The sequence below is a fragment of the Cavia porcellus genome, unplaced genomic scaffold, assembly GCF_034190915.1.
Source record: "Cavia porcellus strain 051 isolate PalLab524CR breed Dunkin Hartley unplaced genomic scaffold, mCavPor4.1 scaffold_17, whole genome shotgun sequence".
Classification (NCBI taxonomy): Eukaryota; Metazoa; Chordata; class Mammalia; order Rodentia; family Caviidae; genus Cavia; species Cavia porcellus.
The window spans coordinates 56,261,275-56,279,364 of record NW_026947500.1 but is presented as its reverse complement, the minus strand read 5'-3'; the positions used below and the strand labels follow the sequence as shown (position 1 = coordinate 56,279,364).

The window sequence follows — 18,090 nt, the reverse complement described above, 5'->3', positions numbered from 1 at the left end:
TGGGCTGAGAACACTATTGCAGCGGAAGCCTTGGGGGCCTGGCGTGGGGTTCCCTGGGGAAGTGAAAGTGCATGCTCGGGCCAGCTGCTGAGCCCCCACAGCTGGCTCTGCCCACGGCCGGAAAGACTCGCTTCCCCTGAGCTGCTGCCGCCCACCCAGTGGACCACACGACCTGGCCACAGTAGGTCACTGTGTCCCTGAGGCTTAGTCAGAGACAAGGCACACAGATACCAAACAGTAACCCCCAAAAGAGGCTCTCAAAGGATCCCTCACCGCAGGGATGGACAAAGAGAGACAGCAGATGGGAAGCACATTCCCAGGACTGCACCCGGTGCCGAGAGGGACAGGCCTGTGTGTGCCACCAAGGCCTCCTTTGGGCCATCTGAGAAAGGAACAGTGCACAGAAAGCTGCCACTGGGGACACAGGGGCCCCTCCTGCTCTGACTCCCCCACAGCTGTCCCATGACAGGTGTAGGAGGGAACGGGAACATGGCCCCAAGTCTGCCCGGCCAACTGGCTGCAGACGAGGGTATGGGCATCAGAAACCTGGTCTCGGGCGGAGATCCAGACACCAGCTACCATTTGCTACCACCAAGGCCCCAAGGGCTTTTTTCCTGCCCCAAATAGGCAGTGAGACTTGGCCTTCCATTTTAGGAGGGCTCTCAGGCCAAGAAGGACATTGGTAAGAGGTGATCCTTCCAGTGCCCCAGGGGTGGTGGTCCAGGAGCTTGAGGAGTCGGTTGGTGCTTATCAGCCTCAGACAGCTGGCTGGAGCAGGAGACACCGTTTCCTCATGTGAGTGAGCAGCTCGTTGGGGGGGGGGTGGGGACAATGCAGGAACGGCAGCCGCCCAGAAGCCAAGCCACAGATAGGACACTTTAGGTCAAAACATTTTGAATTCCAAATGTTCTGCTCAGGTCAATCCCGTACAGTGAGGGGAGCACATGTGCCTTATTAAATTTGTGTCTCCAAGGAGCTGGGGCCGTGTCCTTTGGGTTCTTTTTCCTGGGCCTTGAAAGCTCCTGACAGGACCAAGGACAACAGTGAGAGCCACACAGCAGGCAGCCGACCTGAGGAGGGTGGAAGCTTGCAGTCAGGAGAGAGGGGACTCCTCAGTTGGAAGCAGGGCGGCCACCATGCAGGACAGAGACACAACCTTGCCTCATGCCAGGAACAAGGACCTGGGACCTGCTGTGCAAGTCAGAGCTCACACTGTAGACTCTTAGGGAAAATCAGAGGTCAACATTTGTCATCTCAGCGTAGATTCTTAGGTCCAGGAGCACAGCAGGCAGCACAAGAGAAAGAGATGCAATTAGCTTCACCAGAATGTAAGACTCTGGGGCATTACAGACCACTGTTGCCACATGCACACATGCACATGCACACGTGCACACACACACATTCATGCACACACACTGTCTTTGGTCACATGGTGCCCTGTGTCACCTTAGACCTCTGCTAGCAATAGGGTCATCATGGATGTGGCCCTGGACCTTGCATCTCCAGAACCATGAGCCCAAATGAACCTCTTTTCTTTATAAAGTTTAAAAACCAAGGAGCAGCTGGGCATGGTGGCTCATGCCTGTAATCTCAGCACTCAGGAGACTGAGGCAGGAGGATCATTGCGAGTTCGAGACCAGCCTGGGCTACAAAGTGAGCTCAAGGCCAGCCTGAACTGCATAGCATGAGACCCTGTCACAAAAAAGACAAAAAAAAAAAAAAAAAAAAAACCCAAGGAGCCCCCAGCACGGAAGTGAAGAGATGACCCACAGTTAGAAACACAGACATGCCTGCCAGGTGCAGGGCATATGTCCGCCTCACACCACAGACCAGCCAAGTCCCCACCACCTAGCAGTGGCCCTCAGCCTCCTCCAGCGCTCCTGGTGTGACTTTCCTCCCCTCCCCAGTCTTGAGGGCGATTTGGCGAAGCCTCCTTTGTTGACGATGTCATGACTCAGAGATGTGAATCTCTTACCCAGGGAGCCCCTGGGTGTCCCCTCAGGGTAGCTTGGCATTAGGCATGACTTTGCCCTCTGGACTGGATGCTCTGCCTGTCACTGTGGTGTGGCCTGGGTGTGTCAAGGAACAGAAACGCACATCTGGTCCCACCAGACCTTCTTCCGCTAGGGCCAAGAGCTGGGTTTCAGGGCCCCCTCCCAAGCCTGCCCAAGAGTGTGCTGTCAGCAGGGCACATTCTGGGGTCCTTCGGAGTCCATCTTCTGGCCCCTCCTTGTGGTGAAGAACCCTCCAGGTGGCCTCAGAGTCCCCTGCCACCTGTTAGCACCCTGATCCCCTCCAGAGACTTCCCCTGTGAGCCAGTGATTTCTGACGTGTGAGCTGGGCATGACCTGGTGTCATCTTGCTGATTTGCAGACTTTGTCACTCAGTGACAGCCCACAGGGCCAGCATCTGACACGGGGTTTTGGGGGTCTTTGGTCACATTCAGGGTATTTCTTCCCTGTGTTTTCTGTCCCTGCAGCTGAGCACATCCCTTTGAGGTCAGTCATGCCCCTTTGGAGACTGTAGTTTGTCCACCCCAGGGGACAGGTCCCCCCGCAACCCTCCATATGCTATGCATTCTTTTTTTTTTTTTTTTTTTTTTTGTCTTTTTCGTTTTTACCGGTACCAGGGATCGAACTCACGACTGCCTGCTTGCAAGGCAGGCGCTTATGCCGCTGAGCTAAATCCCCAGCCCCATGCTATGCATTCTTGCCTCTTGGATTCGGAGACTCAGGTGTCGGTAGCAGGAGCATCCTTTGGCCTGGGGTGGAGTCAGGCGCAGGAGTGGGCGTCCTGGCAGGGCCACCCCAGTCAGTCACTACCTGCTGTCCCCACAACAGAGCCAGGGGTGTCCCTGGTCCCAGTCTTGGCCTCAGACATAGGAAGTGTCTGGTGTCTGTCCCTCTGACAGCGAGAGGGTGGAGATATGACAGCCTAGGCCCAGAGACCATGGCAGGCACTGAGCTCCTGCTCACCTGAGTGTCCCTATCCTTCTCTACCCCAAGGTCGAGTGTTCTGAGCCCCCACCGTGGACAGAGCTCTGTGCTCCTGGGGACCCCACTGTCCTGGTCCCCACCTCTGGGCCTCTTCCCTGCCAGGTGAGGTGAGCCACTCCCAGGAATTGCTCCCTGGGACCGCAGGGCTAGGTCCAGGGGCACACGGGGTGGAGGGCAAAGATGAATCCGGGACGCTGGTCCCAGATTTGCTACTGGCCCCCAAGCAGTGTGGAAGGGGCCAGCTTGGAGCTTGGGGGCCTCGAGGAGCTGGGATCCTGGCCTCAGCATAGGCATCCAAAGGCTCCCTGGCTCCAGAGGCCGAGCTGCTGGAAACTCCTGTCTTTCCAGCAACCTCCTGCAGGGTGAGCCAAGGAAAGGCCTACTTGTAGGCCCCAAATGTGAATCTCTTGCTCCGTGCACAGCAGCCTGGGGAGAAAGCAACCAGCCTCTCTGGGGAGATGACTTTCAATAACGGACAGCGGCTGGCTATGCAGAAAGATGAGGCTCTCTCGTGTGTGCAAACCGCACCCCTTCAGGCTGAGCTCATTGGGTGGATGGCGAGACAGGGTCTTTGAGGCCACAGCCAGGCAATCAGGCAGAAATGTTTCTCGGGGCAGGACTGCCCAGTAATTAAACGTTCTCTCGGGGCCAAGGAGGAGGTAATCAGAGATGCTCTGCTGGCCTGGATTGCAGCTCAAGATTCATGGACAGAGCAAGACAGAAGAGCTGCCTCAACCCCACTCCAGGACCCAAGGCCTCAGTCAGGCTCTCAGTGGGAAGCTGGCTGCCAGTGTGGCCACAGAATGCTTGGAAACTCATGTGCCAGGGCAGCTGCCTGTCTGGTTCTCGAGACCTCGGGGTATGAGGCAAAGCAGGCTGGGGGTCTTGGCACTGGGCCCCATGGGCCTGGCCCAGAACCAGCTCTAGGGCACAGCCCAGTGAGAGTGAGAAGGACGAGGGAAGGTGGGCAGCTCTGATGTCACTGGGCCGAGAGGGGAAGAACGGGATGTGGGAGACCAGGACAGGAGATCGAGCCCAGGCTGAGCAGAAGGATAGTGCAAGAATAAAAGGGCTGGGAACAACGGCCTGGGAGAGAACAAAGCCCACAGCATCCTCCAAGTGGCACAAAGGACCTTGAAGCCCTGCCAGGCGCAGGGACAAGCACCCACTGTCCAGAAACAGAATGTTCCCTTTGCATCGAGCTCTGGCCTGCTGACCTGGGGGCGCTGGCAAGGCTACAGTGTCCCCCGAGATGCTTGGGGCAGACGGCAGGGTCTGGGCAAGGGGCAGCCTCAGCCCTGGCCTGTGTGGTGCATCTGACAAGGGCAGAAGGATGCAGTGGCGGCGGGGGGGTGCAACACTGTACGCAGCAACACCCAGTTTAGGGTCTGCATATCAGTGCCCACGGGTCCCCAGCACTGGGTGAAAAGTCCAAGGCATGCGTACACCCCAGGAATCCACACTCGCAAATGTGGGTTGGAAGTCCAGGAGGCCCGGACATGGCCCAGCCCAAATGCTGGACAGAGATGTGGGAAGGGGCTCCCCTCAAGGGCCGGGTTCCCACCTGGCTGGAGCACTGCCAAGCACGAGCGAGGGTGGAGGCAGCTACTGGGCTCTGTGGGCCCGGGAGTGATTCAGCATCTTGTGCCCTGGGGTTTCAAAACAAGTGTACATGAGACAGTCAGGGCTTTGTTATGACCTCAGCAGGGCTGCACTGGGCACCACCACCACAGGACAGAGCACAGTGACCGCACCCTGCCTCGGTGCAGTCCCCCACGTTGCAGAGCGGAAAGCACAGGCACCATGACTGGCAGAGAAGTCACTGTCAGGCAGTGTTTTTATGACGCAGCCTCGCTCACAAGCCCAGGCAGGGACTTCCTGTCACTACATGTGCCAGGACCTTATCTGCGTCAGCTGGGGCTCTGGTCTGGGGGTTGGTGAACATTATCCAGTTTCTGACTGCACTCCCTGTCACCCGGCCACCTGCACTGCCGACCCCAGGACAGGAAGTCCCCTGGGTACAGGTGAACCTTCTTGGTGCAGGGTGGAAACCCAAGCCCAGGCTTGGGCCCCACAGCCTTTCCTGGCCTGATTCGGGGTCTCTTCCTGTGACAGGGATTTGTCTTGGGGGTTAGAGGAGGAGGAGACAGCAGCTGCCAGTGTGGGGAAGGGACAGAGGGGTGCAGCTGGTGGCCCTGCCCATCGCCCGAGCCCAGTGGCATGGCCCACAGGAACACTGCTGACCGTGTGTGTGCCCCGGCCGTCCCTGGCCTCCTGTCCCTGCTGCTGGCATCACAGCCTCTCTCATGTCACCCCCCTAGCTCAGCCCCTGGTGGCTAGGCTCCACTCCAGATCCCAAGGGTCTGACTGCCTGACCAAAGCCTAGGCAGCCTCAATGCCCCACGAGAAACAGGGAAGAACACTGAATACCCATCAGCACCCTGCCCCTCAGGGCCGAATACTGTCCTCACCAGGACTGTGGGCCTGGCCACATCTCTGCCTGCAGCTATCTGCAGGCCAGTATGGGGGGTCCACACCTCTGGGTGAGGGCCACTTGTTACCCAGCAGGTACAGTATTTGCTGCCACACTGCACTGCTGCTTCAAGGCCATGGACTGCACAGGTCAGGCCAGCAGAGAGAGGCCAGTGGGACCGTTGTCCACACCAGGTTGTGGACAACACGGCCCATGCATATGGTCCTCACAGCCTTAACTTCTTCCTCCTCTCCTCTTCCTCTTCTCTAGGACTGAGGTCTGAATCCAGGACCTCTCATGTGGCTACACCCCAGCCCTTTTTAAATTTCGAGACAGGGCCTCACTAAGTCACTGAGCTGCTTTACATCCTCCTGCCTCAGCCTAAAACCGTTGAGTTTACAGATAACTTTTTTTCAAGACAGTCTCACTATGTAGTCCAAGCTGGCCTGAAACTCATAGCCATTCTCCTGCCTCAGCCTCCTGAGTGCTGAGATTACAGGTGTGTACTGCCACACCTGGCCCATTCTTTCTGATAATTGCTTGCTTTCCTTTCTGTCTTGCCATCCACATAGGCACCCTAAGTTAGATAGCTGGGCCTTGCTAGGAAAAGAATCTTGTGTTTTGGGGCTGCTTCATTTGCTCAGACTGGTTTACAGGAATCATCCAAGGTTTCGTGCCACCACCGTTTGACAATTTCCATCAGGTTAATAGCCATCATAGGAATGTTGTTTATTCTACCATTGGTGGATTTTAACTCTCCCCAGCTTCTTGCCCATTACAAACAACGCCACGCAGAGAGCACTCCCATGTTCCAGGAGGCAAATACTTTCTGGGAGCAGGAGGAGCAGAGGTAAATGCATCAGGCTCTGTGGCCACATCTGGCTTCCCTCCTGAGCTTGAGGTGTGCGCCCGGCCACCCTCACCCTACGGGAGTCACAGCTCCTGAGCAGGTCCTGCAATAGCCCTGTTCCTGTGTCTTGCCCATCCCCATCTCAGTGCCAACCCCTTCCTGGCTGGCTCAGCACCACCCCAGGTGTCCCTCGGGTCCCACTGGCGGCGTGACACAGGCAAGGCTGTTTCCTGAAAGGTCTCCTGGACATTACACATGTTCACATGCACACGGCAGGGCCCAGCACTCCCTGAAGGGAGGAGATGCAGCTGGGGGGCAGAGATGGCAGCACCAGAGGTGTCAGACACAATGGGCTGCAGCAATTAGGAGTTGGGGTTCCCGGGCCACTCAGGCAGCTAAGGTTGGAAGCAGACGGGAAAGTGTAGGGTGGAAAGTGTTATGGCTGCTGGGTTGCATGGGGTGGGACGGAATTATGGTGGGTGCCACCATGCTCAGCAGTCCTCCTCCCTTTTGCAAAAGGTCCATCTCCTTACTTCTACTGTCTGTCTTTCAATTTGCACTTTATTGACACTCAGGTCTGTCCTCTAAGAGAGACCATGTGATATTTAAACATCTGTATGTGATTTATTTCAGACACAGATGTTTAAATAACATTATGATCTCCAGCTGCGTCCCCTTTCCTACAAATGATTCATGTATCCTTCTTTATGACATGGTCGCACTCCATGGTGCATCACTGCCACATTTCCTTTGTCCTTTCATCTGTTGATGGACATACATTCCAATTCTGAGACTCAGCTGTTGTGAACTGTGCTGCTATCAACATGGTGCCGGCAGAGGCTACTGGAATGCCGGGTCTTGCTGGGGGAATTCTGCGCCCTGAGACTTCTATCACAGTGTTTTGGGGTGAGGCTGCCTGCTCCGGACGTGGATAAATTTGCTCTAAACAAACTGCACTTGGGATGAGCAGGAGCACTGGGTCAGGGAGTACAGCACCTCACAGGTGCTAGCCCATGCAGAAGAGAAAAAGAAACTCGGAGACTCCAGCCTCTGAGGCTGCGAGCAGCAAGTCCCCAGGAGCTCTGCATCATTAGGAGGCAACAGTGGAGGTGCCAACCCCAGAGACAACAGAGCGAAGTCACTAGGCATCTCACACCGCACTGTTTCCCAGGGAATCGAGGGAGCTCTGGAAACAGAGGTGGCTCTGAAGATCACGGCCTGGGCTGCAAGGTCTAGACTCATGTGTTTGTTTTGCTTTTGGCTGGAGAGGAAGGAAAGAATATGTGGGTGAGACTGGCTGGATGCCAAAGGGCTTCCTGGGCAACGAAAGCCCACAGTAACTCAGGCCTGCAGCTCAGTCATTTAAATCCAGGTTCATAAACCGGGTTCAAGGATCACTGCTGGTGTTGCCCACAACCTGACCTGGATGGCTAATGCCAGCTGTTCCCAGGAGACTATCAGTGTCACTGTGCCCAAGCAGCATGGGCACTTCCTGGAAGGAATGCAGGGGCACTTCCTGTGGGGAATGTGCAGACTTGGGCCCCTTCCCAGGTCTCCACTGTGGGATTCCTATGACTCCTACATTGCACCTGAACCCTGGAAACGCAGGACAGAGGCAGAGTGTGGGTACCTCAGCTCATGTTTGTCCTTTTGCTCAGCAAAGAGCACCCACAGGAAGGACCTGCCACCTCCATGGCAGCCTGAGCCAGACCTCTTGCAAAACATTCTGTGGCCTGTGATATAACTCCTAACCTGCTAGATGTCAGGTAAGCCAAGTTTGTGTTCCCCTAAATCAGAGAATGAGTGGTAAGGAACACGAAGGTTAAAAGTAGGAATCTTTTAGAGAGACACAGCTCCTGTGAGGCAGAAGTGACTTGCGTGGGCTGGTGACTTCTCTCTCCAGAGGAAGTTTCATAGAGCACAATCATGAGGTGAGGATGAGATGGGTCAGAACCTTGCTGAGCCAACCAGGTCACAGGTACCGCAGCTTAGGTCACGTTGATCTGGTGAGGAAGTGGGGCAGCTAGCAGGGTCTACACAGGGAACTGGGAGCGCCAATGTTTGTGGACCAGGTGACACCAGTTACAGGATGCCACTTACCCCTCTGGAGGTGCAGGCCAGGCTCCATCTCTATCCCAGGCCTGGCCTTCAGTGGCTCATTCTCCTGGGAAACAGTGCAGATGGCACAGCCCCCTACCCTGGCACCTCTGCGTCTTTGCTGCTGCCCTCCTCCACATGTTCCTCCCACTTGCTCTTCTTGTCACCCCTCCCCTCCTTGTGGTCTAGAACTCAGTCATGAAACCTCCCATGGTCACTTCTGCAGATGCTTTTCCCAGTGCAGGGGCAAGGGGCCCTATGGGAAAAGATTGGACAAAGGTCTCACTGAGCCTTGTTAAAACCAATAGGAAAACCTAGTAAAAGTAGGGTCTGCCAGGGGCTGGGGATTTAGCTCAGCGACATAAGCACCTGCCTTGCAAGCAGGCAGTCCTGAGTTCTATCCCTGGTACCAATAAAAAGGAAAAAGACAAAAACAAAACAAAAAAAGTAAGGTCTGCCTTCACAGGTAGATTCTGCAGTTAGGGTGACGAGACAGACAAATGAGGGAAAAGCCAGCTGGACAGAGAGGACATCAGCAGCACAGTGACCAGGAAAGCCAGCTCCCCTCCCAGTTGGCAGAATGCAAGAGCAATAGGAGGCCCCACCTGAGGACTCTTACTTAATACGTAAGATGCCGCACACATGCACACACCTTATCATCGGTATAACTTACCCTATATACGCACCTGCACAGGAGTCCCCTTCACTTGGTCATTACGAAAGGCACCTTCCCCACAGGCCTTCCGCCTTTCACTGGAAAGGAGAGGAAGACACTAAACGGCCAGGAGGCCTCAGTTAGGATGGAAGTTTTGAGTGCCCCTGGAGTGGGAGAGACACTGTCTTCCGTCCCTATAGAGGGCTGAGGTGAGAGCTCCACACAGGCTGTCACCTCCGATACCGGGGCCACTGTGGCAGCTGCCAGGCCTCTGTCTTCTCCATCTTCTCCCCACCTTTCGTTGTACCACTCTTTGCCCTGTTTTAATTCTTCCTGGGGGCCAGGCTTAGGATCTGGGAGCTGGGTTTTCAGCAGAGCAGTGCATGGCATGGTGTGGTGTGACACCAGGATCACGTCTACCCCTCCTCCATGCCAACCCTGGTGGCAGGGACAGGGTACAGGTACACGGGGCTCCCTCAGCAGTCAGCTCTCTCCACTCCTTGTGGTACTGATGCTTCTGGAAAGTTCCATCTGACATGAGACACATTTCCCAAGCTGGTCCCCTCCACTCTGTTACTCTTAGAACCTAGACTTGTGTCACGGTTGCCTGCTTCCCTGCCCCACACAGCACATGCACTCCCCTCAGACAGCAGCCAACCCAGCCAGAAGCACCCTGTGCTCTGACCCCTACTTCCAGGCCTCATCACCTTCCCACCCCCAGCCTCACACACAGGCTGAGATGGCTGCAGGAATCCTTCCCTCATTCCCCATCCTCACTCATCTACTTCCTTCTGGTATCAGTGCCAAGCAACTTAAGGAAAGGGAAGGTCCCAAAGCTCTCAGGTTGGTGTCCTGTCCCTGAGGCGACAGTGCTGCCAGTGGGTAATACAGGAAATGATCAGGCCACATGGTACAATCCCCCAGAACAGAATTAGTGTCCTTATAAAGAGACCTGAGAGAGCTAGAAGGTGCCATGTAGGGACCAGGAAGCTGGCCCTCACCAGACACCAGATCTGCAGTGCTGTGACACTGCACTTATCACCCTGGACCCGGAAATGAGTCTCACTGACCCACAGGTCCTGACTCCAAGGCTTCCCTTGAGTGATGGACACATGGCCCCAGTCATCTGCCTGATGAGTGGAGATGTCACCAGGAACCCAGTGGGGCTCAGGGGCAGGTAACAGTCCCCAGTGCTTGGGGGTCAGGCTCCTGGCCTCTCTTTGAGCACTGTCCTGGGGTCTAGGGAGCCCTGGAATTGGGAGCCGCTCTCTGTCCTCAGGGAGGGCCTGTCTGGCTTAGGAAGCAGTTGGGAGCCTTTAGTCCTCTGCAAACTGCAGAGCCAAGGACACCCTGGAGTAAGGAGGGAATGTGTGGAAAGTGCGGTCTCAGCACAGGCTGCACCCAAGGTGACCCTGTGTGGTATCCTGCTGTCACCAACCCCCAGCCCCCAGTGGGTCAATGAGGAGACTGCCCTGCGGACCCCAGCTTCCCAGCCTCCCCCACACCCCAGCTCCCCTCATCCCTCTCATCTCCTGCCTGCTGCCTGTGCAGATCAGACGGAGTCCCAGTGGGTTCTGACCCGCAGACAGAGGGCTGTCCTGGGTTGCAGCACTGGGCCAGGGCCAGGGGAACTCCTGGGGCGGGGGTGGGGGTGGGGGGTGGGGGTGGCTCTAGGCTCCTCTGCTGGGCGCAGCCCTGGGAAATGGGAGGGGAAGGATCCTAGGGGCCCCAGAGATGAAGGCAGCTATGAAGCCAGCTATGAAGCCAGACCAGTGAAAACTGAATGGGATCAACCTGGGGGACTGGGCACATACCTTGAAGCTAAGACAGCCAGAGACCTACCTGTGGCCCTGCAAAAGTGTAGTTGGGGGAAGGAAGGGGTTGTGGTCAGAACAGGGAGATTCTATTTTTAGACTTGCAAGGTGGTTAGCAAGGTATTTCCTGATCCTAGTGCTCTGGGAGGCTGAGGCAGGAGGATTACAAGTTTGAGCCCAACCTGGGCACGTTAGTGACTAGAGAGACTCTGGCTTTAAAATAAAATAAAATAGGTAAAATTAAAAGGGCTGGGGGTGTAGCTCAATGTGAAGGCTCTGGGTTCAATCCCTAGTACTTAGGGGGGAAAAGCTAACTCCTGGTTTTGTGCCTGTTTTATCCTGGAGTTTTATTTTGTTTTGTGTGCATGATTGTGTTGTTTGGGAATAGAACAATTCTTAAAAATGTCCCCAGGGGTTTGTCCTGGTGCTGCCTAAAGCCCCCAATCCTGGTTCTTCTCCCATCCTGCCTTGGTCATGATTCAGAGCCATCCTGATGTAGGTGGACACCCAGGCCAACTCACACAGAGTGTGTGTGTATGCATGTGTGCATGTGTGTGTGTGTGCATGTGTGCAAGTATATGTGTACGTTTACGCTTGATTACACACATCCCCATGTGGGGCTGGTAGGAATGTCCCTCCTTCTGCACACAAGCTTCCAGGCTGGAGGTTGGGGACCTGGCCTGTGAAATGGGGGTCCGGTCCCCTTGACCCTAAGGAGCTGAGCCACAGTCCAGAGTCTTAGTACTTAGTGGGGGAAAAGCTAACTCACACTCCCAGCCACGCAGGCTGCCCTTTCCCCATCTCTGCCTTCTTCCTTTTCTTTTTGCTTCTCACTTGACATTAAGCTTTGCTTCTTTCTGTGTGTGGAACAAACAAGAAAAATGACCTTTGTGGGGCTGGGGATTTAGCTCAGTGGCTTAAGTACCTGTGTGGCAAGCATGAGGTTGTAAGTTCAATTCCCAGTACCAAAAAAAAAAAAAAAAAAAAAAAAAAAAGAAAGAAAGAAAGAAAGAAAAACGACCTTTAAACCACTAGGGAGGCACGGAGGAGGGGCAGGGAGCCTGCCTCTATGTCCCTTCAGTCTCCAGGCCCTGCCCTGCCCTGCCCTGAGGCTTTCCACATTCCTGAAGTTCCTTCAGAGCCTGCTTCCTCCTTCACTGCCCTCTGAGCCTCCTGCCAAGCAAGTCAGCTTCCAGGGCAAGGATACCGTATATTTGGCTCACGGTTCAGAGGGTTCAGTCCATGGCTGTCTGGCCCCATTGCCTTGCACAACAACAAGGCCAAGAGTCTTGGCAGGGAGTAACATGGCCCGTCTTGCCTGACCCCAAAGCTCTGGCCTTTGTTGTATTCTTCCTTCATCGTCTATTCTACAGGGCACAGCTGTAGGACTATTGTGCTGAACATACAAGTCATTTAGAACCCATCGTTTTTCATGCCTGTATGATAAAAAGATGCACTGAAGTCCCAACCCTGGTGCCTGTGAATGTGACCTTAGAGAAGCAGAAGACCTTCGCAGAGGTAACCATGTTAAACCCATGTCTCACAGGATGGGTCGAACCATGATCCAGTCACTGGTGTCTTTGTAAGAAGAGTGGCACTTAGACAAGAGGACACTCCTGGGAAGAAGGTAACCTTGGGAAGATGGAGCCCAAGTTTCCTGGGCTGCGTGATAGAGTACCCAGACTCTGACTTAAAGCAGCAGAAATTGTGGAAGCCAGAGGTCTGAAATCAAGGTGTTGGTGGGGCTCCTCCATGCGGAGGCGGAGCTCAGTCACTACCCTGTCCTCAGTCACTACCCTGTCCTCACATGCTTCCTCCCCTTCCACCTTTTCCAAGAGCACTCATCATAGGCACGGGGGTCACTAGAGCAGTGTCGTCTCAAGACCTTTCATTCTGCCTGCTACTGCTTATCACAGCTCAGGGCCCAATATCTTGGGCCCACGTTCGGCCAGTCTGAGTCCCATTCCCAGCGCGCAGGAAACATGTTTCTGTTTGCCCACTCCCTCCAGAGCTCTTGCTGTGCCCCTTCCAGGTGTCGTAACAACTCTGGAGCCAAGGACACAGCCGTGTGGCCCCTGCTCTTCAAGGAGCTTCCGTTTCCGGGAAGCAGATGAACCATACCACATCATTAGAAAACAGACATGAAAGCCCCCAGCAGTGACCAGGCCACAAGGCAAATTCAGCAGGTGAATGTGCCAGAGCCAACTAGGAGGAACCCGGAGGGATCATTCCCAGGAGAGTACACAGGCAGGTATAGCGGAGGTCAGGGGAGCCCGATGTCCCAAGAGCCAGGGACTCAGTGAGGTCTTGTGTGGGAAAAGAATAGTCCCGGCCCTGCAGCTGTGAGGGAATTGGGCTGCAGAGGCCTTGGGTAAGGACTGGGAGCAGGGAGGCCACTGCACAGCAGCCAGGAGGCGGGGGAGATGTGGTGCTGGAGGGGCAGAGTTGAGTCTTCCCTGCCTGTGTCTGTGAGTCCGCATGGGGCTGGTGAGGGAATTCGGGTGGAGTCTGAAGCTTCAGAAGCAGACTGTTGGGTTTCCAGTGTTTTAACCTGCAGTGAACACATGCTAGTGCTGCACCTTGAAGCCCCTTCCAGTGTCTGACTTGGTGGCACTCAATAGCCGCCACCTGGTACAGCCCAGGACCATGTCCGGCTTGTGGATTTGCACCCAATGCTCGGAGTTCCAGGGAGCTCATGTTGAAAGCCAGGAGGCAGATGTTTGAGGTCAGCGCTGCTGCGTGCAAACAGCCCTCTCCCGTGGGGCCTGGGGACCACTGTCAATGGCAGGTGTTTGCCTTCTTTTGTTTCTGCCCAGCAGAGCCAGGAGAGACCCAAGTGCAGTGCTGACTGATGACTTCCTCTTGATCTTGATTAGATCATAGTCCTGGCTCGCTGTCCTGCCTCCTCTGCTGTCCCATACAGGAGCCCAGGAAGGGTTAAAACCTGAGCAACCCAGTCCCTCTGATCTGCAAGGACACAGGAATGCAGAGGTTGGCTGAAGGTTGGTGCCAGGTGAAACCCTAGAGTGGAGGCTCAGAATCTGCAGAGCTCTGCAGAGAAGGGCTCATGTGGTGGTGGTGGGGGGGTGTTGTGCCCTCTGCTGAGCCAGGAGAAGTCTCTGAGGTCAAGGTTGCTAGGTTTAACTGAGGTTGCTCCCCTCTATGGGGACCCGCAGGTCTGAGGAGCCAGCAGGCAGGCGAATCAGGAGACTGGTGAAGCAGGCAGGGATATCCTCCCTGTGCCAGTGCCTGGGAGAACCCACAGCCCCTCCCTCTCTGCTGTGCCCCCAAGGTTGGTGTTGGCCCAGACTCCTGAGCTGAAACTCAGCACCCCCGTGTACTCATTGTGTGTCGAGGTGGGGCCAGTGGGAGGTAAACTTGAGAGGGCTCCACTCTCACCAACACAATGGTGTCCTCAGAGGAGAAGTCCAAGGTCCTGGCCCTTACTCCACATACATATGCGCAGGATGAGAAAGCCAGGGTTCCAATGGCACTGGCTGCTTCACCATCAATGACAGCCCTGTGCCTTGTGTACCCACTGATACTGGTACTGATGGAGGATATTTTTTATTTTTGGTACTGGGGATTGAACTCACAACCTTGCACTTGCCATGCAAGCATGGTGCTGCTAAGCTGTATCCCCAACCCAAAGTAGAATACTTCTATCATGGTTATTTTCTTAAAAACTGTTTAATTTTTTTGTGAACATCTAAGACCTCAAATAAAAACCAACTGTAAAATTAGGCAATTTTGCTGGGCACAGTATCCTGCGGTCCCAACTACTTCGGAGGTTGAGGCAGGAGAGTCACTTGTTCCCAGGAGTTTGAAGTCAACCTGTGCAACCTAGCCAGATCTTATCTATGCAGGTGGGTTAAGGGATTTGTTCTCTCCCCGGTGGTGTCCTTGGCGCCCACCCTGAGGACCAGGGCTCTGTGTTCACCCAGGTCTCAGGTCGGAGCGGACCTTTAGGCCAGCAGGTGCTGGAAACACCAGCCATGGCCATGAATTCTTCACACGAGGCGGCTTCCGCTTTTGCCATCGGCAACAGAACAGGTGTCAGCAGCTGTGCCCTCCTGCACTTCCTCCATCCTCTGGAACTTTGGCAGAGGGACACGTTCCCCACCCCCCACTCTACCCCCCCTACTCCCCCCCACTCTCTGCCTCCCCTGTTGTGTCTATTTAACCATGCTGGTGCTGGGGAGCAAGCTTCCGCAGGACTGCACCTGCCTGTCCAGGGTGGTTTTCTCTGCCCGCTGTGCGCCACTCCTTCACAGGGCCTCTCCTTCTCTCTGTCTCTGTCTCTGTCTCTCTCCCTGTCTCTGTTTCTCTCTCCCTCCCTCCCTCTCTTCTTCCTCTAGCAACCCAAGCAATGCCTGTGCAGTTCACAGTGTAACTCAGTCCCTCCCTCCCATGGCACAGTGATGCCCAGGCCGCCGTCCCCGAGGAGCTTGATTTTCCTGAAGCCGTGGACTCAGCACTGGCAGGCAGAGGAGCCAGGTCACCTTCCGAGGGCAGCCCTGAATCGCCGCGGGCTGGGAAGGTTAAGCTTTTCCATGAGCTGTCGCAAGCTGTCCACACAGGACTCAGGGGCAGGCGAGTCACCACAGGATTTCTTGTGGCCTCTCACATGGAAGGAAGAAGAGCAAAATGGAGAGGATGCCTATCTGGATGATTCTGAAGAAATGGCTGGCAGCAACACTGTGAGAAAGTCCTTTGAGAATTCGCCCGGGTCTGCACTCTGGCCTCTGCAGAACACAGAGACCCTAAGCACCATGTGCTCAAGATGCAGCCTTTCCTGGCACAGGGAGCAGTGCAGCCCCACCCCCACCCCATTACAGCAGAGCCATGTTCTGTGGAGCAGAAAAACCACACTGTCTTCCCCCGCGCACACTGGGGGACACGAAGGCCACCTTACAGCTGTCAGTGTGAACATGGCTGTGCGTGGATCCCCAGGCTACGATGACCAGGTGGGGAAGAGCTGGCTCTCACGGAGCTCAGGCTTTCGACTCCCTCCCCGCACCCACAGAAGGAGACAAGGCCCCCCGGCTTGGGCCTGTCCGCATTTGTCATTCTTGATGGCAGCTGCTCTCTTTGGAGTCAGCTGGAGCCTTAGCACTTGTGTTGCACTTGTGGCCATTCAAATCCATTTTTAAAGCAAGAACAACCAGATCAAGACCTTGTGATGTATCTTTCCAGTGTACCTGAGACCACATCTGCACAGCAGGACTCATCTTTTAAAATTAATTAATAACTATTTTGCAATGGTGGGGATGAGATCCAGGGCCTTCTCACAGGGCTAAATCCTCAGCCCTTAAAAGTTTTTTGAGACAGCATGTGGCTAAGTCACTAAATTGTAATCTTCTTGCCTCGGCCTCCCATAGTGGGATGGCATTCACTCATCCACAATTCTTCAGCACCTTTCACGTGCATGGTCCTGGTAAAGTGTTAATTACACAAACACAAACAGCAGATTGCACTTTGAAAGGCTGTATCTCCTCTTCCAGAGTGACACAGTAAGGATGGAGTTAAGGGGGAGACAACCAAGGACTGAGGTGGGGAGAGGAGAGAAGGAGGAGGGCCCCCGAACATCAGGGTGGGAAGGCCACAGTGGAAGGGATGGAGGAGACGAGGAGACGAATCCCAGGAGATGAATCCCCGGACTGCACTGGGAGCAGTCCTGTCTTACCTCTGGACTCAGCTGATCAGGTCCCCCCTGACCCTCTTTCAGGACACTGGATGACCACAAAGGAGAGTGTGGAGCTGAGGTGCCCAATCACAGCCCACACCAGCCATGGTGACAGCCTTCCCACTGTCCAGCCCAGATCCCAACAAAGCTCTCTGTAGAGCCCAAAGTGGAGAGGGTGACAGGTACTTCACATGCCAGAGAAGTGCTAAGTTTCTGCTAACTCATGATGAGTTTGCACACATAGCCACACTTGGGGGAACACCCCACACACACACCCACAGTGCACACCCGTTTCTGTTCACACTTGTGGTGTGCCCCACCCACACTTATGGTGCACCCCAACAATCAAGATATGGGGGGTGTCCAGACCCCAAATGCAGAGCCTGCTGGTGGGCACAGTGAGTTCTGTCTACACTCAGATGCAGCAGGGTAGCACAGAAGGCTTGAGGACTGCACTTCCGATCTTGTCCTATTGGCAGAGATCAGGTCATCAGTTTTCCTTGCTGGGTTTGGTGGGTTTTATGAGGTTGTGGTGGCAGACCTCACAGCTGTTTACAGGTTTGTTTGTCTGAGACAGGGTTCTACTATGTACCCCAAGCTGGCCACAAACTTGTGATCCTCCTGCCTCAGCCTCCTGGGTGCTGGGATCGCAGGTATTAGCCACCACCTGCACACACCTCAGGGAGCTTCCAGAGGGCTCCTCTGGGGATGGGTCCTGGGTGGCAGTGCCATGGCTTCAGGGCCCCTGTCCTGTTCCACAGGTTCTGCTTCAGCCAGGTCCCAGTGTCACTCAACAAGTGACTGACAACAAGGACCCTGGCTGCTGCAAGATTTCTGACTTCCTCAGCAAGTTTCTGGAAGTTTTCCTGGAGACAAGGAAGCTTTCACTACTGCCTTCTTCTGAGATGCTGACCCAGGCGGCACGGCTGGGTGAGAGCCAGTCCCCAGGAGCTCATTCTCTGATTCTACCCGAAACCGGAAACCAAGCTGTGGAGAGCTGAATTCCAGTTAACGTGTAAGAAAACCACTGGGGATGTAAAGTGAACATCCTCATCCATATAGAAAGTGAAGTGTGCTCCCAGGAAGGAAGGCAATGATGGCTGAGAGCGTGAGCTTTCTTTCACTGTTGTGCTTTACTTTTTTTAGTATAATCATTTTATTACCAAAAGGAACTCAAAAGCACAATATACAATCTTTTTTTCTCGTGGGTTAAACTGTTACTTTTTAATACAGATAAAATAAAAACTCTCACAGTTAACTTATGAAAAACACAGAACCTTCCAGGTGAGGTGGTGCACAACTGTAATCAGAGCTTTTGAGAGCCAAAGCAGGAGGATCGGCAAGTTCAAAGCCAATCCGAGCTACACAGGCCGATGGCCCCTTACAATGTGATCTTCCTAATCCTAACCTTATCCTTGTGAATTTTAACTCTTTATTGTTGATTTAAAGGATTGTTTCTTCACTATTCCTTTACACCCACAGGGTCACCCTCATTTTGCATTCACTGTTCCAGTTTATA

General features: G+C 54.6%; 1 long non-coding RNA gene across 1 annotated transcript; it reads right to left on the bottom strand.

The window, feature by feature from the left end:
* Positions 1-877: 877 nt before the first annotated feature.
* Positions 878-17,131, bottom strand: LOC134470988 (uncharacterized). The gene is made up of 3 exons (XR_010040281.1): positions 16,572-17,131; positions 9,103-9,169; positions 878-1,266 (listed from the first exon to the last, which is right to left on the bottom strand). It is a non-coding gene; the product is annotated as an uncharacterized LOC134470988 (long non-coding RNA).
* Between the last annotated feature and the right edge of the window lie 959 nt (positions 17,132-18,090).